This window comes from Hemicordylus capensis, chromosome 2 (genome assembly GCF_027244095.1).
Source record: "Hemicordylus capensis ecotype Gifberg chromosome 2, rHemCap1.1.pri, whole genome shotgun sequence".
Lineage (NCBI taxonomy): Eukaryota > Metazoa > Chordata > Lepidosauria > Squamata > Cordylidae > Hemicordylus > Hemicordylus capensis.
Genome location: NC_069658.1, coordinates 369,180,223 through 369,204,807, shown reverse-complemented (window position 1 = coordinate 369,204,807; position 24,585 = coordinate 369,180,223). Strand labels below are relative to the sequence as shown.

The 24,585-nt window shown below is 43.1% G+C and overlaps 1 protein-coding gene across 2 annotated transcripts in view; it reads right to left on the bottom strand.

The window, feature by feature from the left end:
* The window catches only part of LOC128342511 (rho GTPase-activating protein 7-like), a 131,698-nt gene that overhangs the window by 106,602 nt on the left and 511 nt on the right, over positions 1–24,585 (bottom strand). The window lies entirely within an intron of this gene.

Below are 24,585 nucleotides of genomic sequence, written 5' to 3'. Positions count from 1 at the left end.
AGTGTATTAACAAGCAAGCATATATTTCCAGAGGTTTGACTGCTATGCTGCAGCAGCTATTTGGAGCAGAGAGTTAACTAACTAAATATAACAAATGCCAATTCTTTATTAGGGTTTTATATGGATCTGGTAGAGCTGTATACAAGGCCCCAGAGAGCATTTCTGAATATTGCTATAAACCAGAGTGAAAGCTATAACCTCCAACAATTGCCTCAAGATTTGAATGAGATACAAACGCTTCAAGATTCTGCAAGATTGACAGAAGTTCAGTAGACTAAGGACCCTCACTTTGGACAAGTTTCCTGGCCAATTTCATTCATGGTCCTTCAAATCATTTGGCCAGTGAGGAGCAGTCCAAAACATGTTGTTGCCTCATGTGAATTACAATAGGCACTCCTCCCCCAACTATGGGCTGGTGCTGCTCAGCATGTCTCAGTAGCATGGCCTGAGAATAAGTAGCAGCTCACATGCCTACCAACCTTTTGGAATGAGAAATAGGTACATTTTATTTTAACTTCCTCCCAGCTGGGTAGGCAACATTAAAGTAAAGTTGTGCTGTCGAGTCCGTCTTGACTCCTGGCAACCACAGAGCCCTGTGGTTTTCTTTGAAAGAATACAGGAGGGGTTTACCACTGCCATCTCCCGCACAGAATGAGACGATGCCTTTCAGCATCTTCCTATATTGCTGCCAATCCCCTCCCCTCCCCTGCTGGGCAGGCATTCTGTGCATAGCTAGTAGATGGAGATAAGGCAAAGCAACCTTCTGATCTCAGAAAAGCAAAGACAATGCTCTGACAAATAGTCCCCTTTTCTTCAGGGATACGTATAAACTGAAGATTAATATTCTGAAAAGCAAAAATGTCAGTGCTCTGTCAAATAATCCTACCCTTTCTGCAGAGACATGAAGCAAGTGCTGTCTTTAACGAATCAGACCCTGCTTTCCTACAGACCTCGGTGGCTAGGCTCCCTCCAGAGGGACTATGTCTCTCCACAATGATCTCCTCCCTCAAAGCCGTGTCTCAGAGGCAGACGGCTCTCTGAAGGGAGTGGGGGAAGGAGGCAGTGGAAATTCGGATTTCCCACTGCATTGTCGTGAGCTGGGAAACGCAGTGGGAATTCATGACTGTCCCAGGTAAATTGAGGGAGCTGGCAGGTATGAGCACACAAGCGCTCTCAGATTAGACCACTAAGATGGGCAATAATGGCAGGGGTACTCCTAGCTCACTTTGAGGGAAGGGGGGGAAACAAACAGCATCCCCCAGTGGGGTGAAAGAGGGCACTGGCACAAGGCCCATGAGCCACAGCTGTGGTAGTGGAGAGCCAGAGCTTGCTGCCTTGGGCCCATCCTCAGGTGCAATGTGATGGTCTCATCCTGATGTCACGTTTAGCAGCCTTCTATCACTTGCTCACTGCCACCTGTTTACCATGTGTATCCACCACAAAATGTAAAGCCCGGGTGGTCTTGTGAGGAAACTAACTGGGACAGATTTTTTTATTATTTCCCAGCTAACTGAATCACAATTCTGTATTAAGATGCTTATCAAGGAGCTATAGCAGGTAGATGCCATATACAGACAGCAGCAGCTTCAGGAAAAGTATATGCGCATGCATGTGAGCATGAGTTTACGCGCGCACACGTGGTTTAAGAAAAAAGATATGTGGTAGGTTAGTGGGGGGGCTGTCTTGGTCTTGCAAAATGTAGTTTTCAAGACAAATAAATATATGTCCTATTCTATATTTCCAGTGAGGGCGATGTAGGTGGACAGGCCTTTTTTTAGGATATGCGAAAAGGGGGTCTCTCTCCCCGCCCCATGTAGGCTATATGCAAACAGATACACAACACATGAGGAAGAGTTCCCTGCAAGAGTCTAACCAGCTCTTTCGACCCTCCCAGTGTTTAGTGAGAAGGTATCTATATTTGGCCACTTAAGCACACTAAATTTGTCACTATTTTTCAGGAAGTGAAAACCTTTCCGATCAATCAAGACAGACTGTCAAACTTGATTCCATCAAATGATTTGGAAGTCTATGCAGTTGGTTAAATCCTGGTTGAATTTCCCCTCTGGTACAGCAGCAATGAACCCGACAGATATGAAGCTGCTGCACCTATTAATAGAGAGCCGTAGTCTTTTAACAAAAACAGAAACCCACTCTTTAGAACAGGTTTAATTTTTCATTGAATGCCCCCAACCGCCCCCACTTCCTCAGGAATCCTTTCCAATTTTCTCACACTTGTTGGCATTGCATCACCACAAGTGTAGAGTCACAGTCAGCTTGCACCTTGCACAGCCTGCAAGAAGATCAGTAATATGAGCCTTGCCAAATAAAGCTTTAACTTGTTCCCCTAGCCCTATGCCCAAAGCCACTAAGCCACCCCTAATAAGATGCAGTCAATAATACAGTGCAAAGCAGAATCTACCTGTTTACTTATAAGTAGAATCTATCTTCCACTTGTTTAGTTCAAGATTCCATCATATTCTGAAGTCTGCAGAGTCTCAAGGTTTGGCAGAGAAACCAATCCCTGTCCTGAGCCAGACTGCACTGGGCTCTATTCCTGCCAGAACAAGAAGCAGCTAGTAAGGCTTAGGAAGCAACTCTTAATCAGAAACTGCTGCTATTCCACAGGATGGGAAAACTAATATCCTGCTGCCTTAGGGTAAAGGTTAAAGATGGTAAAAAGCCATCATCAATATTTATTTGTCCCAGTAATTTAAAATGAGCTCTTACTAGGAGGTAAACAGCAATGACAATTGGCTATAAGACTTTCTTTTTAAAATGCCCATCTTCAAAAAGAAATCTATTTGGTAATATGACTATCTAGTTTTTAATTTAATATAGGTTTTTAATATGCCTTAGTCATTTAAGATGCGACTTCAGGTCACACCATGGCAAAAGGTAATACTGGCCAACATTTAACTATCATTTTTAGCAACCATCTGATATATGTATCCCTAGGTGGTGTACATAATTTAAAAATACAGCAACAGAATGAAATCCATTTTTAAAAGATTTATACAGAATAAAAGCTATAATTAAAACCACTTTAACTAAAAACCTGAGAAAACAGGTACATCTTAAGGGTCTTTTTAAAAGCCAGAGACTCTCATTTTGAGAAGCAGCATATTCCAAAGCCCTGGAGCATCCATAGAGAAGGCCTGGTCTCGAGTCGCCAAATGAGCTGGTGGTAACCATAACTGGACCTCTTCATATTATCTTAATAGGCAGCAGGGTTCATGACAGAAAAGGTGCTTTCTTAAATGCCCTGGAGCCAAGCCACTGAGGACTGTAAAAGGTATGTTGTTGTTTATTTACGATCTTAGATCAAACATCAATATACGCAGAATATACACAGTAAAAAGAAAATAATGGAAACAAAGTCTAAAATGTCATCAAATATATAAAATCAGGAATCTTTGACAGTAACCGATTGCTGTGCTCTAGCTTCTCTTAGTTTGGTCAATGTATAACAAAATTTAGCAACCGCCAGGGATATTGTTGGGTCCCTGTCTTCTAATAAGCATATAAGAATTGTCTCCACTGAGTGGCTTTGGAGATCTTTCAGATACTGAGATAAAAATAAATCTCTTTCATCTGTATAAAGTGGGCAATGTAACAGTGAATGCGTCAGTGTTTCGGGAGCAGCTCCGCAAAGGCATAGTCTCTCCTCATAGGGTTTTCTCTCAAATTTCCCTACTAGCATTGCTGAGGGTAAAGCATTCAAGCGAGCTCTTGTAAATGCCCAGCGCAGCTTTGGTGAATAGATTGTATAGAAATAAGAGGCTGTGACCCAGTCTTTCTTAGTGCTTAGGAATTGTAGCGGCCTATTTACGGAGGCCCTTTCCTCCTGGAAATTTATGTCCCTAAGCCTTTGTTTAACTAGGGATCTTGCTGTTGACTCGCCCTGTTCTAACAATTGTACTGGGCAGAAGCCCATCTTCCGGAGTCTTTCCTCAACCATCATACACCAACGGGGTTGTGGGGTAGCGGCAAGGAGATGAGGTATAAGTCCTGCCGGGTAAAGATAAGTCTTAATCCAATACAGGATTATGAGCAGCCAGGCCCTGGTCTCCAATTTCCATAGCCCAATCTCCAGCCGTATTAAGGAGTTCGGGACACATTTTGGTACCCCCAATAGTGATCTCAGAAAGCCCGATTGTACTTTTTCTAAAGCTTGTAAGTCTTTTGGTGGTCTAACCTGAATCCCATATAGCAGCTGAGGTATCACTTTAGCCTGAAAGGCTTTATTAGCTGCTGGAATATAGCCACCACCTTGTGCCCAGAAAAATTTCCTGATTGCCATGGAAGATCGAGTGGCATTCAATTTAGCGGCACTGGTGTGCGTAGAGGTACCACCATTAAACTGAAACACCACCCCCAGGTATCTGTAAGACTTCACCTGCTCCACTCTGGCACCAGCTATGGACCATCTAAAAACCCGTTGCTTCTTTGCAAATCTCACAATTTTAGTTTTGGTGTAGTTAATTTCCAGAAATTCCTCATTGCAGAACAAACTCAAGCATTCTAACGCTCTTTTTAGACCAACTCTGGTCTGTGACAATAAGGCTGTGTCATCTGCATACATCAGGATAGGTAAACACCTGTCCCCTATCTTTGGCGCGTGAGTTTCAACTTGCCGTAGACGGGTGATTAGACCGTTTACATAGAAATTAGACCTATTACATAGAAATTGAAAAGAGCTGGGGCTAGTATGCATCCCTGCCAGACCCCCCTTTCTACAGGGATCTCTCTGGATAATTGGCCATTGTGGTCACATTTTACTCTCAGACTCGTGTTCTCGTAGAGTTTATATATTAGAGATAGCAATCTCTTGTCGATAGAAGAGTTTGCAAATTTCTCCCACAGAGCATCCCTGGATATTGAGTCAAAGGCACTCTTAAAGTCTATAAAGGCGACATATAACGGCACCTTTCTGCCCTCAACGTATTTCTCTATTAAACTCTGGAGGGCCAAACAGTGATCCATCACAGATCTTCCTTTTCTGAACCCCGCTTGTTCTTGTTCTAGAATGTTTTCTTTCTCCATCCAGTCCAACAATTTTGAGTTTAGATGTTTAGCGTATAGCTTACCAATTACGCTTAATAGACTTATGGGTCTATAATTCGACGGGTCATCAGACGGGCCTTTTTTGTGAATTGGAACAACAATTGCCTGTCCCCAGCCATTGGGCATATTTGTTGTTTGGTCTATATGAGTGAATATGGAGGCTAAGAGCGGAGCCCACCAGCTAGCATTGGCCCTTAATAAATCGGGGGGAATGTAGTCTTTACCTGGAGATTTGCCTCTCTTTAGCTGTCCAATCAGATTCTCCACTTCTTCAGTGGTAACTGGAGGCCATACAGGCAATTCCTCCGGGGGGATGCTGGGCCGAGATGGAAAGGTTAAGTGTGCTTGTGGGGCAGCATAGATTTTGGTGAAATGATTTACCCATCTTTCCTCTGGCACTGGAATTTGTCTGGGGAACGAATTAACCCCGGATACTGAGCGCCAAAAACTGGCTTCATCCTTTTTATTAAGGGCTGTTATAAGTTCTGACCATTGTCTTTCTTTCAGGGCCTCCTTTTTGGCTTTAATCAGAGACTTGTAACTTCCCTTATATTGTTTGAATTTCGTGTCTAGAGATAAGGTATTATTTATTTTGCGGTCAGTCGAGAGTTGTAACAGTACTTTTTTCGCCTTTTTACAGTCCTGGTCAAACCAGGGTTTGTTATAAGATATGTGTGAGGCGGCCCTGACCCTGGCTTGAGTGCCTCTGACCAGAAAAGGGATAAGTAGGGAAATCAAGGCTTCGTAATTGACAATCACTTCAGTCTGAGACACCAACGCCCCTTTGGGGGCAGGTTCTTCACACCGTTTAATGCAAACTAGGGTTATTTTTTTGTGCTCCTCCATCCCCACTTCTGAATAACACCAGCTCGTGAGTCTAGCCTCCAACTCTGGGGACCACTTAATTCTCTGGGCCAAAACAGGGGGTTTCGTCTCTGGGTCATCCCTGCGGTTGAGTGAGGGTTCTATGACCCCCTCATTGGTTAGCTGGCAAGTGACCCTCAGAGGGAAATGGTCACTCTCTGGTCTTGGGATAACCTTCAGCTCTCTTATTTTGTCTATCAGCCCTCTAGATACCATTACATAATCTATTATTGAGCGTTTTGTACTGAGAAAAACGGTAAATTGGCCAGGGCAGTCTCCATTGACAGCTCCATTAAGAATATGGAGATCTAGTTTGTTAGCCAGCTGTATCAGCAGACTGTAAAGGTAATAACCAGCACTTTGTGTTTTACCTGGAAACCTATTGGCAGCAGGCTTCCCTCTACGGTGTGTGTGTACCAACCCCTGGACCCCCATGCAGCCGTTTCTGGTGGGCGTGCAGTCTCTGCATCACCTGCCGCCACGACCAAACTGCCTGGCACCCCATTTCTCCAGCTGGGAAGGGAAGCATTGCCCCCTCTCCCCAGCAGCACCACTGCCACGCCGTCTCCTTCTCCAGCCAGAGGAGGATGGAGGAAGGACAACAGGTGGCGGAATACTGCAGTTCTCTAATCTGTCTTTGTTTTCAGCTCACACTCTCCCACACGTCCCAATTTCAATGCCACTGCAAACTATGAGGAAACCTGGAAATTGAGAAGGGAATCAGAATGCAAGAGCGTGCCATGGTTTGGAGAATCAGAACACGATGTCTGAACAGAACCAAAATAGAATCCAGTCATAAGGCAAACCACAAAGTTCTTCAGCTAAAACCAGAAATGGCTCCATATTTACATCAGCAGATGCTGTCTCTATAAAATGGGAAGTGATCCTCCCTCCTCTTCAAGAGCTGCAAGCCAAGAGAGGTTGAAACTTCTGCTTTTAAGAAGTGAACACCACACTATTTTGTCCTCTTTAGCCATTGTGACATTCACAGAGTGAAATAAGGCGGCCACAGCCAGATGCATAAGTGTGGTAAAAGGAGCTCAGGCAATGACCTAGCCCAGGGTTGTGGTAGTGTTGGGCCCCCAGATGTTGTTGGACTACAACTCCCAGAATCCCCAGACATGGCCTTTGTAGATTCTGGGAATTGTAGTAGTCCAACAAGATCTGGGTGCCCAACGTTAAGAAACCCTGACCTAGCCAAACCTAACCTAATGCTCCTGAAGAATAAGTTATCACAGCAGGTGTCTGATATGCCAAAGGAAGCTGGAGAGCAGAACCTAAAAGAACAACACTGTAATTCGCACTCCCACTCAGAGGGGACACTAAATGCACTGCCAGGAAGGGAGATGATGGGGCAAGGGTGTAAGGCTGTTTAAGGAGTGGGGAGATACACTTGTCCCCAGAGTCACACCTCGTAGGCCCAGGCCATGATTAACCCAATTGTCCCCAATCTTTGAACTAAAGGATAATACCAGATTAAAAGGAGACAGTCCTTTGCAATTTAGTAAACAGTTAAAACTTCTAAAGTTAAGCCCTGTCTGCTCCCCAGCTTCCACTGACAGAGTCAGGTGCTTCTTAAACATGCATGACCCACTATTCAGATGACCAAAAGACAATGAGAAATACCTTTATTCAATCCACCAACATAAGCCTTCCCCAGCTGGAGAGAGCTCAATGCCATCCAATCCAAAATAGTGACTCTGGACACAGCAGAAATTGTCTTGCTGAATTAAGATTCCCTTGTGTCAGAGGAGGAACTTTGCAACTTCAGCATTAATTTCCTTCCTAACCCTGTTGACAGCTCAAATATCCCGTGCTCCCGGCCAGAAACCTACTGATTTTTCCCAGAAACCTACTGGCAGCCAGTGTAGTTCTATCAACAAAAGAATAATGTGGTCTCTTCGAGATGACCCAGAGACCAACCTGGCTGCTGCATACTGTACAAACTGGAGTTTCCGGACTACGTACAAGGGCAGCCCCACATAGAGCACATTGCAGAAGTGAAGTCTGGAGCTTACCAACATATGTACCACTGTTTTGAGGTCGTTCATTTCAAGAAATGGGTGCAGCTGGCGTATCAACTGAAGCTGATAGAAAGCCCCTCTGGCCACTGCCTGAATCTGATATACCAGGGAGAGGTGTGGATCCAGAAGCCCTCCTAGACTGCATACCTGTTCCTTTGAGGAAGTGTGACCCCATCTAGAACAGGCAGCTCAAAACAGTCTCTGGAGTTCTGACCCCATGCAATAAGTACCTCCGTCTTATCTGGATTCAGTGTCAGTTTATTCTCCCTCATCCAGCTCATTACTGCTTCCAGGCATGCATTTAGAGAGCTTATACCATCTCCTGATGATGTTGACATGGAGAAGTAGATCTGGGTGTCATCAGCATACTGATAACACCCTTCACCAAATCCTCCGATGATCACTCCCAGCGGTTTCATGTAGACGTTAGAGCATTGGAGACAGTATTGAACCATGAGGGATGCCACACACAAGCTCAAATTTAAAAGGGCAACAGTCTCCAATTGACACCGTCAGGAATCTGTCAGTGGCAGGAGAGGAACCACTGTAAAACAGTGCCTCCCACCCCCAACACTCGCAGACGTTCTAGAAGGATACTATGGTCAATAGTATCGAAAGCTGCCAAGAGATCCAAAAGGACCAACAGAGTCACACTTCTGGGAGGAGAGCTGGTCTTGTGGTAGCAAGCATGACTTGTCCCCATAGCTAAGCAGGGTCTGCCCTGGTTGCATCTGAATGGGAGACTTGATGTGTGAGCACTGCAAGATATTCCCCTCAGGGGATGAAGCCACTCTGGGAAGAGCAGAAGGTTTCAAGTTCCCTCCCTGGCTTCTCCAAGATAGGCCTGAGAGAGATTCCTGCCTGCAACCTTGGAGAAGCCCCTGCCAGTCTGTGAAGACAATACTGAGCTAGATAGACCAATGGTCTGACCCAATATATGGCAGTTTCCTATGTTCCTCTGTCAGTTCCCAATTGGAGATCATCCATCAGGTTGACCAAGGCAGTCTCCACCCCATAGTCCACCCAAAAGCCAGTTTGAAATGGGTCTAGATAATCAATTCCCTCCAAGACTGTCCAGAGCTGAGAGGCCACCACCCTCTCAATTACCTTGCCCAGCCACAGGAGGTTGGAGACAGGCCTATACAGTGGACCCTCGACTTATGAAGTTAATCCGTTCTGAACGCACGTTCGTAGGTCGAAATTTTCGTAAGCCAAAAAGCGCACCCACGGAGGTCTGGAAACATTCGTAAGTCAAGGAAACCGCATCTAAACCGGCAACGACTTCCGGTCATTTTTGTCGTTCGTAAGTCGAAAACTACGGATGTCGAGTAGTTTGTAAGTCGAGGGTCCACTGTAATTGCTCATTTCTGAGGGATCTAGTGCAGGGTTCTTAAGAATAGGTCTAGTAATTGCTTCCTTAAGACAAGGAGGCATCCTGCCCTCCCTCAGAGAAGTCAGTCCGAATGCAAATGACTCATTAAGAACATCACAGAGGGTAACTGATGGCTCCAAATTTTGATTCAAGGAAGGGAGGGCATGTACTAGCCTTCACAACCCTGAACAACTCAACTGGATGTGAGCTCGCAGCTGCAATATGGGCAGAAAAGAACCGCTTCTTTGCCACACGTATTGCCTGAGCATAGATCTTTAAATGTGGTCTATGTCGTAATCTGTAGGATTCGAGTCAATTCTTTCTCTACTTGCTCCACTTCCAGATTACGACCATATCACTTCTGCCCCCATAGATCTTCCGTATACCACAGGACCAATTTCTAAGCGGGTTAGAGGGGACACTTAGGGGCAATTGTGTCTACTGCCCTGGTGAGCTTGTTGTTCTAGTTCTCCATCAGGGCATCAACAGGATCACTGGCAGAGCCAGCAGTAAATCCCTCCAAGGCTTTTTGGAATCCTATTGGATCCAATAACCTCTTTGGGTGGACCATTTTAATAGGCCCCTCAACCCTGCGGAGGTGGGAAGTGGTTGTAAGCCTAAGCACTATATGTGAAAGCAGCCCCTTTAATTGCACTCACTTCAACAAACCAAGGTCTATCAATGGCTACTAGTTTGAGGGTTATCAGCCACCTTAAGAGGCAAGATGTCTCTAAACATCAGTCTCAGGGGAGCAACAGCTAGAGAGAGGGCATGTCCTCACCTCTTGCCTGTGGGCTTCTCAGAGGCATCTGCTGGACCACTGTGTGAAACAGGATGCTGGACTAGATAGGCCTTGGGCCTGATCCAGCAATGCTGTTCTTATGTATGTAAACCACCGCTACTCTGCCACTTTTCTGATGGGACATTTAACCAAATTGATTTTGTGTTTCAAGAAAAATTGTGCAAGGAGGAAATACCTGGGGCACAGAAAAAAGAATTTATATTGTAGGGTGGGTGACTTGCTCATCGTGTCTTTTGGCAAGCAAAGAAGTTATGACAATTTAAAGGCAAAACTAATTTTAAAACACAACAACATTGAAATAGCAGCTTCAGAGGAGCCAGATCACAACCATGATAGGGGAGGGATTATTTAGCCACAGTCCTGATGAGAGTCACCACCCTGGAAGCCATTAGTCTCAGGAGGAATCTCTCACTGGTGTAAATAAGAATTGATAAGACATGATATTCTAACACTTTCATTAAAATATTGACTTGGAGGATTTTACAGTAACCAACAAAGAGTAGCTAAGCTTTGGCAGGCAAACAGAGATATATTCTGTCAGCCACTGATTTTTAAAGACATCATTGAAATTCCTTATTGTAGTTCCGGTTCTCTGGCATTTGTTTGTAAGTGTATTTTAGAAAGGGATTTTATCACCACTTCCCCTTATTATGCCAAGTGACATCTTTCCCCAGTGGGCCTCTTGGTACTAAATTCCTTCAAGATAGTAGAAAGCCTGCTTATTTCCTCATGTTCACGTACACACACATAGAGACAAAAAGGGCAGTCTCTGAATTCACATTTAAGACGAGTCTTTATTCTGGTATGGCTACAACATAAGAACACAACATAAGAATACACCTAGTTAGACAGTGCCTAGTCCCTAGGTGACCAACCTGAGCCTCTCCAGATGAAGTTGGATTCTAAATGCTATCACCCACAACTGCAATAAATCATAGATAGCAACTGGGGATTGTGGGAATTGTAATCCAACTGGCAGAGATCCTCAGGTTGGCCTATTTTCAAGTAGCCAGTTAGCAACTGTAATACCTATGCTAAGCCTCTATAGTCTACAAAGAATGTAGCAAGACTTGCTTCAATCCTATAAATATGCAAGAGATAATGAAAGCTCATCTTCCTAGGCACATCTGATGCTTCACCTTCATTAATGCTAGAAGAAACAGTACCCACAAAAGCATATCGGTATCTGGATGTTGCTCATTCCTGCAGTGACCTCTTTTATAATGGTGTAGGAACTGAGCAGTGCCAGCATGGGAGGCATTCAATCTTCTCTCCTAAAGAAGCAGCAAGTTACAAGTGAACACAACAACTGTGGCCATCCATTGCAACCAAGGCACAGGGTTTTGTTTGCTCAGTTTATCAAACACCTTTCCATCCAAAATACTCAAGGCAACTTACAAACATGAAGATTAAAGTAAAAACATGCAAGGTCTGTGGAGACAGGATTATTGCAATCACAACTTTGCCACCATGGGTCTCCAGCCACAATCAATTTAAGTGTCACAAGACAGAAGTGTCCTCTGTAGAGCAATACTGCACTGAAGTGTCATGAGGTTGGCAGCAACTATGTGGATATGGTTTCGAATGGCAGCTATCATCTGCAATGTGCAGTGGTACAACATTTACTTTTAGAATATGTGCTGCCAAAGCGAGCACCAACATTTACTATTATTAGCCTACTTTCCAGTAGGCTTATGAGATCACCCGGCATTCTCTCTCTGTGTGTCCATGTGTCCCCCACCCCCATCAACTTTGCAACGCCTAGACCAATATGAACCAAATTGGGTACAGTTGTAGGGACACCTCAAGAGTGTGGTTTGTGATGTCATCCACCCCAATCCAAGATGGCAGACACAAAAACTTTGGAGGTGCAAGTGGGCTAACTTGTGAACCACTTAACCAATTTGAACCAAAATAGCTGCAGCTGTAGGGACACCTCAATGGTATAGTTTGTGATGTCACCCATCCCTATCCAAGATGGTGGCTGCGTGAACATCTGAGGTGCAAGCCTGCTTTGTGGACTGTTTAACCCATTTGAACCAAATTGGGTACAGTTGCAGTGAGTGACACACAGGGACACTTCAATGGCATAGTTTGTGAAGATGTCATCCACACTGATTCAAGATGGCAGATGCGTAAGCTTTGGAGGCACAAGTGGGCTAACCTCAGAATTGCTTAACCAATTTGAACCAAAATTGCTACAGTTATGCCACCGCAATGGCATAATTTGTGATGATGTAATCCACCCCAATTCAAGATGGTGGATGTGTAACCTTCGGAGGTGCAAGAGGGAACATGCTGAGCACACACCAGCTGTGATGTCATTACAGGGTATACCAACACATCCTTTAATTGTGTGTTGGGGTGATCATCCAAATGGCCCCTCTACTTGCAAAGTTGCTCAAATGAACAGGCTTTATACTTTGGCTATAGAGAAGCCAGCCTATGCGTATGGAAACATCTGCCTCCACTGCCATCAGTAGATGTAATATCTGTTGCATCTCCATGCTTATACAATAATTGCTAACTCATTCTCCCTTTCTTCTCTCCCACTAAGAGCACTTAGAACTTGAATTGCAGTCTTTGGACAATCTTTGCTTCCTTAGGATGCCACTATGCTGAAAGCCTGCTGTAAACAAGATGTGGTTGTGCTATAAATAATCTTTACTCAAGTAGTCAATTGTGAAAAGTTTGCATCTCTGTTGATGTGTCATATATGGTACAGCAAGGGAGGAGGCAGAATTCTTGTCAGTACGTATGGTTCAGAACTGATAAGTGACAGTAGTCATTTCATTCCCAGTCTTTGGGGTGTAATCACAAAATTAAGTTTGCCACTGTGTAAGATTTTTAATGAACCCCTGAAAGTGCTTGGAAAAGAAGTTGAAATGCATGAAAATGCAGAATCACCACTGAAATACAGACCTTGAGTAGGATCTAGAGCAGGGCTGCTCAACTTCAGCCCTCCTGCAGATGTTGGCCTACAACTCCCATAATCCCTAGCTATTGGCCACTATGGCTGGAGATTATGGGAGCTGTAGTTTTGAAATTGTCCTAATCTTTAAATTCACTGATAATCAGACCCTAGCAAAACAGACAACCACTAAGTACTGCCACCACAGGCAAGTTTATAACAAGCCAAACAGAAATTCCACCTGGTACTAGTGAATCTTATGAAGCAAGTAAGATAACATACCTACTCACACTTCACAGAAGAAACCAGAGAAAACACCTGTATGATCATACCAAGAATCACTGCTTAAGCACCCCTTACTTCAACACTGCCGACGGTTCTACTCTGGCTGTGGTTTTCAATTACATTGCAATAGCTTATCCTGCACCATTATTTTTAAAAGCCAAGTTGTCATTTGTTCCATTGATATTAGACTATAGGATAACTGTTTTCCCAGCATGCACTGGTTCAAAATAAGCCTTGCTAGCATGTGAAGTGGCAGGCTACACATCACGTGTTTGTGTGCATGCACTTACATTAGAAACAAGAGAAGTCTACCACCACAGCCTTTCACCCATAGCTTCTAGAGCTGAATCCTGAAAGACACCACCACTAGCATCCCCTCAAAGAGGCAAAAACAGGAACAATGATTTACCAGGAACAGAGACCAAACACACACAAAGACAAAAACCCAGGCACAGTTTGAGACCATATTATCCACCATTTTCAAAGAAAAGATCATCTACTGGCACAACATGGAAAATTTAAAAGGCTTTTGTCAGAGCTAGAACCAGGCTCATGCCCAACCCCTGAAATCAAGCTCACCTGGACCCTTTTCACACACGCCTTTTAGCTCACATCCCCTCTGGAATGGAGGGTGTATGTTCACATATCGGCCAGATTTACCCCAAAGTCCCTGCAAGCTATTGGGAAGCACTTCACACACAATTGGGGTTTTCCATAGCTTGTTAGAATGTAGCCCAGTTTATATCCAGGGTAAAAAGAACAACCCACTTTTAAAGTTGGTTTTTTTGGGCAGCTTCAAACTCAGCAGTAAAGCCTGCTGTCTGGGAAAGCTCCTGGAAAATTAATCACTGCCTATGAGAGCAATTTCATAGGCTACCAGTGTTGAGGAGTGGCAGAGCAGACACTGCTCTGGGCTACCTCTTCCTTCTCATCATGAACAAACAGAATCTCTGTTCAATGAGCACACATGGCAAAGGGGGAATTACAGTGGCAGGCTCTGTGCCAGCTTATAGCCATTCATTGTATACCAAAAGAAAGCACTCCAGACATTTAATGAACACACACTGGGGCAGAGCCTAGGCATCCATAGAGGAGGTGGGCAGTCCCTCCCCCCTCTCCACACACCCCAGATTCAAGGGGCTATATATTTGTGGATTTCTTTGTGCACAATAAAATCATGCTTCATGATTACCTACATATACTATGAATGAATAGCTTTATTATGATCAGTGATCAGTTATATACACACACACACAGATACTACATTCAGATAAGAAGTAAATCATAGATAATACACCAACATAGAAGCCTCATGTAACAACATCTACAAAGAAGGGCTGGAGGTTAGCTGTTGACGGATCTTAACAGCAGCTGCACAAAATTTGGCAACCTTGTAGGTGGCAGAGGGTTTCTCATCTGCAAGGAGAAGTGTGGTGCAAAATTCAGCAATCTGGCCAGGAAAGCGTGATAGCAAGGGAGAAATAAGACTGCACCAGCTATCATTATAAAAAGGACAAAAGAGCAGCACATGGTGGACAGATTCGACCTCACCTGAGCCACAGGGGCATAACCGATTGGCCAGAGGGGTTTTCAGAAAACTTCCAGATAAAACCGCTGATGGTAAGGCGTCATATCTTGCTCTGAGGAAAACCCTGTGATGGCTTGGTAAAGAGAGGGACAATAGATAGATAGCAGATTCCTGGTTAAAATCACCAAGGCACCTTCTTATGGTCTCCAGGATGGAGCTTAAATCATTCTGATGATCAATGTCCAAGACCCTCTGTTTGAGGATCTCCTTGGCTTGACTATAATCTAATAATGACAGATGTTCAGCAGAGAGGCCGAGTGATACATTTTACCCATCAGTGCTTGCGTCCAGGTGGATTGAAACCCATCAGCCAACATAAGAGGGATCAATCCCAGAGGGGAGAAATGTATCCTAAGCTAATATAACTAACGATTAAAATCCATGCTTTTGTTTCCACCCTCTGGAGGCCCGTTTCCAACCTCAATGTTGCGTTGGAGATACATCGAGGGGCCCTGAATACTGCTCTAATAAAATTGGATTGGATTATCTCTGTAAAGATTGAACAGGGAGGGTGCCAAAATGCACCCTTGTTTAACTCCTTTGCTAGTGGTTATTAAGTGTGAAAGTGAGCCTTGAGGGTTACATCTCACTCTCACACTGGTGTTATCGTAGAGCTTCTGAATAAGAAAGAGTAAGAATTTAGACAGATATTCTGTAAAAGAGATATCTCTAGATTTGCAAGCCCAACCAGCTACATTCCATGTGCAGAGGGAGAGTCTGTGTTGATCTGATAATTGTCACTTGGGTAGATCAGCAGTGGCAGGACAGAGGCCTGCTCTTCAAGTGGATTTGATTGCTGGATTAGTAGAGCTAGGGCCTTATCAAACTCCATTGGGCAGACATCCAGGGGAGATTGCTCTTTTATTTGGAGGTCTGCTGGAGGGAACATCTTGGGACTGGGTTGGTCCTTTTTCAAAGATTCTATAAGTTCAGGCAAAGATGGAAGGGGTCCCAGAAGGTCCTCCAGCTTTTCCAGTGATGAAACAGGCTCAGAGAGGAATTGCTGATTTCCCTCTGGTTCCATAGAATCTGCATTGGAGTGCCTCTGAGTGTTCTCTGGAGCTATTCCTGTCAGATGGTTTTGATTTGTAAGCAGTGTCTCAGAAATATCTATTGAATCAGAAGCCAAGAGTCTTACTATGGGCTTCCCATCCTGGGTCTCGGGATGCTTCATTTTCAGAGCTGTAGGGCTGTGAACGTCTGCATCAATCCCATCCATTATCTCACATTCACCAACTGTAGCTTCATCAGAATCTTCACATGAAGATTGTTTCAGGTGTAGAGCTCCTCTCCATGAACTCAGCAGGTTCCAAAAAGCCCTCCCCCACATTTAACTGTTCATTAGCGGGTATATCTTCTAGGATAACAGAACATTCAGTGAGGGGGTCCATCTGTATAAATTCAGAGTTCAAAAACTCTATTAAGTGATCAATTTGGTTAAAGCAAATTGATCATATTTCCCTACAACCTCCATTTCACCAGGAGTTGAAATTCCAGAGTTATCAAATAGCTTACACTCAGTGTGCCATTGACTAACTTTTGCAAGAGGACTCACAATTGTTTGAACTGAGGACAGAGCCCATTTGAGATTAAGCAGATTTTTATTGATTTCATTTATTCCTTGCTGCATCTCCTTTGCCAAATCGTTTGAGGAGAAGGTTAAGCTATTCTCTTGAAGGCTGTCCAGAGTTTCAGTTGTAAGGCCTTGTTTAGAGAAACTATCTCAGCAGCTGGCTGTGGGAGCACATTTTCCACAGTGGTCTTATCAATGGTATGCATATTCAGACTGGCTGTTGAAGATCTTGCAGTATTAACCCTTGCCAGTAGTAATGAGAAAATGGAGATCTTTTGAAAAACACAGACAGGAAAGATTTGATAGTCAGAGAAGCACTCATTTTGAAGAGTATCAAAGGAGTGAATGAAAGTTAACAGAATTCTTTTGCACTTTGGGGAGGAGGGCAACAGGGGCATAATGAGGGTAGGGCAGGCAGGGCACTTGCCCTGGGTGCCATAGCAGGGGGCGCAAAGTGCCTGCCATGCCCCGCCCCCCACCCCAACTGTGGCCGGAGAGGCGCCAACCACACCACTCCCAGCAAACACTTATTTCAGGCAGCATTTGCTGCCTAAAAGCATCTATTCCCCTTTCTCTCCTTCCAGAGAGGGAAAGAAAGGAAGAACAGATGCTTTCAAGCAGGAAGCCCTGCCTGAAATGACACTGAAGAGCTTGCTCCGGCTCTTTGGAGCTTGTGGCCACACACCCTTTGACACCACATGCAAAGGGGCGTGGCCTCGAGCTCAAAAGTTTGAGAAAGCTCTTTGGAATCATTTCAGGCAAGATTTCCTGCCTAAATGCATCTATTCTTCCTTTCTTTTCCTCTCTGGAGGGAGAGAGGCAGCAAAGGCTGGCTGAAATAAATGGCAAGTGCTTATAGCAACTTATAGCATTCATCAGACTCCATGATCAGAGGGCCAGAAGGCTGTTTATAATAATAAACAAGAGATTCTTGATTACTGCTATGCAACAGGCAAATGATAATTCTATTAGTTCCTTCAGGGTCTAGGGAAATAGGATTTAGCTTTGTATGCAAAAAATATTTCGTATACAAATGCTACAAACCACAATTTCCAACAGAGGAACCCTTTCAGTTGCCAAACTTAAATGCTTAAATACCACAGAGTGCAAAGTCCTTTTGCACTGGAAACTATCATTGTCGTGTTTTAATCAGGGTTGAGAAAAATGGATTTTTAAAAATAAAAAATCTGATTTAAAATTTAAATCTGATTTTTTAAAAATTGAATTAATTTTTTAATTTAAATTTTATTTCATTTTTAATTCATTAAAAAAAGAACCTAAGTCAAAGATATCATTATGCATAATAATCATAACCTCATTATATTATATGAAGATGTTAAGAGTAGTATATGAGGATAAGAGATAATAGTCCTGATCAATCCTATTCTGCAAATGGTGCACATGCAGCACATATACATAGTCAAGCCCTTCCCTGCCACCCCCAAAGTGCAGTGACTTTTGACCAGTGCAGTGGTCAACAAATTAATTGAGGATTTGGGATGATGGAGTAGACCTGAATGAGGAAAAGTTATAAATTATTATAAATGCAAGGGATGGGGGTGGGGAATAGAAAGGGAAAACAAAAGTGAACAGATTAGTCATGCAGTCCTGAGGAAATGATTTTGGAGTGTATCCTCCACTGTAGAAGGGAAACATGGCAGCAGGCTATGAAAGAGACCCCATTTGGGAACCTTTTCATGACGTTTTTGTGGGTAAGGCAGGCACGTGTGTGAAATGCAAACAGTGCAACAAAGAAATGCAAGGCCCAGTTGCCCAAATGAAACAGCATTATGCGAAGTGTGTACCTATTACAGTGTGTACCTGTTTTCTAAAAATAAACTCACATCTATCTCTGAATATGCATTAAGGTTTTATTAGATTATTAATTTGTTAATTAAAAGATTAACGAGCTTGACTTGTATTTTTGAGCTGATATTATGGTAAAGTTATCTGAAAGATGGGTGTCAGATGTTTGGACAGGGGCGCAATTTCAGTGCTTGCCGTAGGCGCTATTTTCCCTAGATATGCCTCTGGAGGGCAACCATTCAATTTCTAAGATATCAACACTTTGAGGGTGACAATGAAGTAGTTGACCTAAAGAAAATTTAATAGCCTTCTGCGTGGACCAACACTTTCCCATATTGTATTTATTAATAATTATCTGAAGTGCAGCCTTTTTAGTCTGAAGAATTCTGGTATGAGACATCTTGCCAGAGTCACTCCCTGTGCCCACCGCATTTCTGTTTACAGAAGTCTTCGTGATAAATCAACCTCTGAGTCCTGGCTAATCGAGTTTTTCAAACATTTTTTTCAAATATTGCCAAGACAGTCCAAGCTGTTAGTAAACATTGTTCTCTGACAAAATCTATTGATAATCTGGGGCACTCTTCTGGATCCAGCCCTCCTGCTGATGCAAGAGATTGGTTCATTAAAAGCTCTTTATCATTTACCAAGGTATTATCCCCTTGCAACTGTCTTTCTTTGACAACTGTTGCTGCTTCAATTAACTCAGTTTCCTGTTGCTCCAAGAGTGCAAATTTGTCTGATGTGGGAACAGGGTGGTTCAAACTTACAGGCTCTTCTGGTGTCTTGCTGTCCTTCATTGCCATAAATGTACCCAGACGTGTCTGCTTCGAAGTGTTCGCTCGTCCTTGCACTTCTGGGCTAATACGCTACTTTGGGGGGGGGGCATTGTTTAGGTTAGTTCAAAAGTTAACATAAAATAATCCGTTGTCCTTTATTAAAAACCAAATAATCCAAAGCGGGGAGGGGATATAAACCTAAGCAACTGACCAGCTGGTCAACAGTGCTCTGGCTGGTTGAGTGCATAACTCCTCCCAAAGGCAAAACGCAAGCAGAGGAACAGAGTTTTAAGGTGGTGGGGGGGACGAAAACTAATTAAATCCTTTTCTAGGAGAGTCCATATATAAAACAGCATTAAAAAGGTTTTTTAAAGTCCAGACACAGGCCAAAAGAAAAGAAAAGAAAAGAAAAGAAAAGGGGGTGGGTGGGAGAATTCCCACTGATTGGAGCTAACAAGGCCAGCTGCTTTCATATCACTGCCTTGGTGACCCAGCTTCCTGGCGAGGCGGATCCAAGGCCCCAGGCTGCTCACCTGAAGGCTAAGAGCCACAAGGACGTGAGCCCTTGTGCTCTCGCCCCTGGCCCAGCCTGCTCCTTATAGCAGCAGCAACAGCTGCAGCCCTTGTGATGGCACACACCTGGAGAAGGTAGGGCAGAGGGAAACACACCAGTCAGTGGGCTGTCTCTCTTCTTCCCCTCCACCTACAGATACTAAATTTTGTGTAAACAATCTTGCACTTACATTAACTGAATGAATTAACTACATTTCACACCAGGATGTGCTGGGTGAAAGGTTTGAATAATTTTGGTATTTTTAAAGAAAAAATTCTGAATATAAATCCTATCTTAACTGTTATTGCTCTCATATTGATTGATTTATTACAGTCAATAAGCAGATCAATAATTCCAAATGACATCATGACTAAGAACAGTAGAAGATCCTTCTCAGATTCAAGTTTACTATGTAGGGTAATTATTCAATAAAATGAATCATGTGTGGATCCGTGTGTGCATGCACTTTGTTGCCTCCCCCAGAAAGATGCCTGCAGATGCCCATGGTGTTGTCATCCCCATATTTATATTCAGTAAACACACTGTGAATTCTTGAACAGAGTTTGAGACTCAAGTGTCCCTGCCATCCCAGATGTCAAAGCACCAGTTCTTTTTCATGGCTTCCTTGTAACGTGTGACACAGTTGTAGTTTTAATGTGCTTAAGAAGATCATTGCATATTGTCTATTGCCCTTAACACTCAGACAGAACAGGAAGGAAATCTTAAATTAAAAGACAAAAACAGCAAGTTGGCTACAGTTATGTGTCATTACGTAGAATTGAAAGGACCAAATTATGCCATGTGTTGCTTACACACTGTCCGCTTTACCTTTTTGGCAGGCAAAGCTGGAGAGAAAAGCAGCAAGAGACTCATTTGAACTAAAATGTAGCAATTTAGAGCTATGTTTTGTATTGGCACCCTAGGAAAACTGTCCCCCATGTGAGTCTGCCGAGCTTCCATCTGGCCTTTTGTTTACATTCTCATCACGCTCATGACTGCTTCTCATGACCCTGCCCCCCATGGAAGCTGCAGAGCAGCCTTCTCTTACTGCTAATAAGAAGGTCAAGGCCCCGAGGAGGCCAACTGCTCGCACACGAATGAGCTGCTCTTGGAAGGACCCAGTTCATTGCATTTTGGCAACATTAAGAAGAGCCCACATTCTGAAGTGATTTATGGCTAACTGGAAAGCCTTGTGAAGACTTATCTCCATAGCACTGCAGCAAAATTGTAAAGAGTTTACAGAAGAGCAGTGCAAGAGTAACTTGGAACAGGGAAGGCACCAAGTTCCATCCTCAGGACACTACAAACCCTCACTGCACCCTCTCACAATTCACACACTGACTGAAGGACACAGTTCATTGCCAAAATAATCCCAAATGATCCCAGTAAAGTTTTTGCAGCACTGAAAATGCAGCTCAGATCTCCAGGCTGTTCATACTGCAAAGGTGCTTTAATGGAAGCAGCATCTTAAAATGCTCATACCAGCTCATAATTATTCCCATACCTACCAAGTGAATTCTGCTACTCCAGCAGAGACGTTGACATAGTCACAGGCAAGCTGACCAGAACTCTTCAGCTACCTAGGCATTCATGCAGCAAGGGGTGTGGATGGGTAATGTTCATGACAATGAGGCAACCGGCAGAGATTTATATCTCATTAAGTAAAGGATATTGAGAGAACACAAATGCTAGCAGATGCCTTCCTTGCTTTTCAGTTCCCTCAGCTGAGTAGAACTGACACTAGTCCAAGCAGGCCACTTCAGGAAGTAGTGCTTTTATAGTATATCCAAGTTTGTTCCAAAATTCCTTGCAGCTCTCAGATGATACATGGCTGTATCATCCAGAATTATGCCTGGATATTCTCCATGACACTGGACTGCACAGCCCAGCCACATAGAACAACAAGTATTCCTTGGCTGGACCCAAGTCAAGCAGTCTATTGCACTGGCATAACACAGAACTTTAGTAGCACCGATGGAACACTAGTTCACATGGCAGTTTAGACAAAAATATCTACAAGTTTACATTTTCAGTGGATTTTGGGGCATCGAACCAGTAGTATGAGTTGTGAACAGTTCTAACTCACTTCAGACTTTAAGATTTCTGCTGTCAACACCACACCCATTATATGTCGAGCAGATTATTACTGTGAACGTGCCAGCACCAAAAAGCTTGTGAATGCAAAGGAGGAGCCCAGGAACTGGGGCAAGCTGTTGCCACTGTGTGTTAAATTGGCAGTTGCGTGCGTGCGTGCGTATGTATGTATAAATACAAGTTCTGGGAGATCCTTCCATAGAAGGAATGGAATGACTGCCAGACAAGACTGAAGGAAAACAGATTCAAAAGAAATAGTAGCAACAATACTGAATGCAGAAAGGTTCATGTTAGTGGCCCACTGTGGTTTTATAGTCAATATTTTGCTACTCCTATGTTTAAAAAGCATTTTGGCTCAAGCTATCCAGCTGTGTGGAACTGATATTACTGCAATGGACAGAGGAAAAAACTCCTAGTCTGTTCACATCCTCCAAGAAAACTGAGCCTTAGTTAATACAGGTTAGGCTACAAATCCAAAGATTCTCAATATTATGATAGACTATGAAGAAGACACAAGCTTTGTCATTAACATGCATATACTTAATGCCCTTTTCTATTATGTGAAGCCCCACAGTGTCATAGCATTTGACGTTGCACACTTTTGCATACACTTGCATGTTTTAGATGGCATCCAGTCCTGACATGTGGGTGGTACCTCCTCAGGTCCTTAGAGAGTTCTGACCGCTATTACTCGGCATCAGAAAAGTCATGACTGGAGACATTCACATTTTACTTCTAATCAAGATCAACCCAGTAGTGGTAGTGCGGCAGCGGGGGCGGGGCGGGGGGGAATAGGGGTTTGTTCCTGGTATAATGAAAATAATTCTAACTGCCCAATGGCAGTTATTGTGCATTATTATATTAAAATACAACTTTCCCTCATTCTTGTAAGTGGTTTCATTTTACAGTTTCCATTAGAACAAGTATTTGGGCTCTAACACGAAAGCAAGAAGCCCTTAACACACCTGGCAGAATTCTTACGGCTGCGTTGATTCACACTGGCCTGGCAGTGGCTCAGGAGCTCACACCAACAGAAGTGTTGCATTCCAAGATACAAAAAGACCAAACAAGTGACAGAAAGAAACATCTCTACAAGTAAATGTGTTCCAATAGAACCAATTTTCTAGGAGACAAATATCAAGTGTAGCGCTTTTAAAGTACTGCCTAGCAAGTTGTGGATAGATGTCTTCTAAAAAGAAATCCCTCAGAACAATAGAAGATGAATGGTATCTATAATGGCTGTGTTTTCCTTGAATGCATTCACACATGCACATACACACCCAGTATAGCCTGGCAATATATAGAACTCAAAACTACCAGTCAGCTTTTGTACTGTAGGGAAATGCAACTTTGATGTATTCTTTTGCTTTTCCAACCTTCAAGTCACACTACTCCAGACAGCTTCAAGCAAGCAAAGAACAAACAGTGATTTATTGTTCATCTTCATCACAATATTTCCTCTTGTTCAGTAGATCTAATATTTTCTATGCTGAAAATGTAGACTTAAGAACAATTCGTTTTCTTTATAAGAATCTTTAGGGATTCTTAGTGACTGTCAGAAAGCAGTTCTGACAGAGGAGAAATGAGTGTGGGGTACCCAAGCAAAGGAAAGATGTACACATGTCCCCACACAGAGTGGTCATTACAGAAACACCCCATAGATGGTCCCAAGAGGACAAATAACTGTATAGTTACAATTAATGGTCCATACTGATAATAGTTTGTTTGAAACTAGGGGACAGAAAAGCAAAGTATACATTAAACAGAGACCACAATCCTGCAACTGGCTATTGAAGTCCATGGGATTTAACTTGATATAGGATTTCTAGAAAAAAACCCACAGCATTTGTATTCTTCCCTTTCATAAACTAATGGAACCACATTCATATCCATAACTTGAATCAAGTAACTGAGAACTGGGTTATAACCCACCAATTGTAATCAGTAGGATGGATAAACAGTTTGTTATTACGCTTTAGCTGAATTGCTATGCATCATCGAATATTCTATGGCCATAAAGTCTCTTTTTCTCCTTGCACACAAGACAACTCATGCTGACCAATAGCTGAAGCTAATATCTGTTAGTACCACAATGCTTCAGAAACCTAACAGAGGCAAAGTCAGACAACATATGGTTTTCATTTAACTCCCTCCTTCCTGCCTCCCACATCTCCGAAGCACACCACCACCCCACCCACTGGGAATAAGATCATCCCCTGTTGTTTTATCATCAGGAAATGCTTAGAGTTTAAAGTTGTTTAATGGAGGAAAAAATCCCCACCACCCAGGGTTACTGGGATATTTTAGACTGATTACATATGTTTATCTAGAGGAATTGTATAAAGTGATCAACTTCATATATTCCTAGCCTGAAGTAATTCACAATACTCAAGTTTGGATTTTGCTATGTCCTTCTTCACCTTTAACTCTCCCTCCTTTTCAACTACATTTGTAAAATATGTGTTTTGATTGAAAAACCAAAAGTTACTCAAGAACTAGCTCAAGGAAGATCAGGAATAGAAACAGAAATCTTGACTTCTCAGCTGATCCACAATTTGAGCCTACAGAGATTCAGTGAGAAGACTGGGCTGTAATATCTACCACACTTTAACTCAAGAGTCAGCTTGTGATGCTAGAAAATAAGTGTGTGAGCGAGTGTGTAGTAGAGTATACCTCAGACATCTGTTCAGGATTTTGCAAAATAACTGAAGTTAGCTTTTCTATCCCATCTATGGAATAAAAAGAAAAAGGAAATATAGAAGCCACTAGCAAAAGCAAAGGGGGAGAACATATGTGCAGTCTGAGTTTCTAGTTATGTTTTCAATTGAATCAATCTATGCCATCATCACCCTTATTGTGAACGTAGCTCTAGT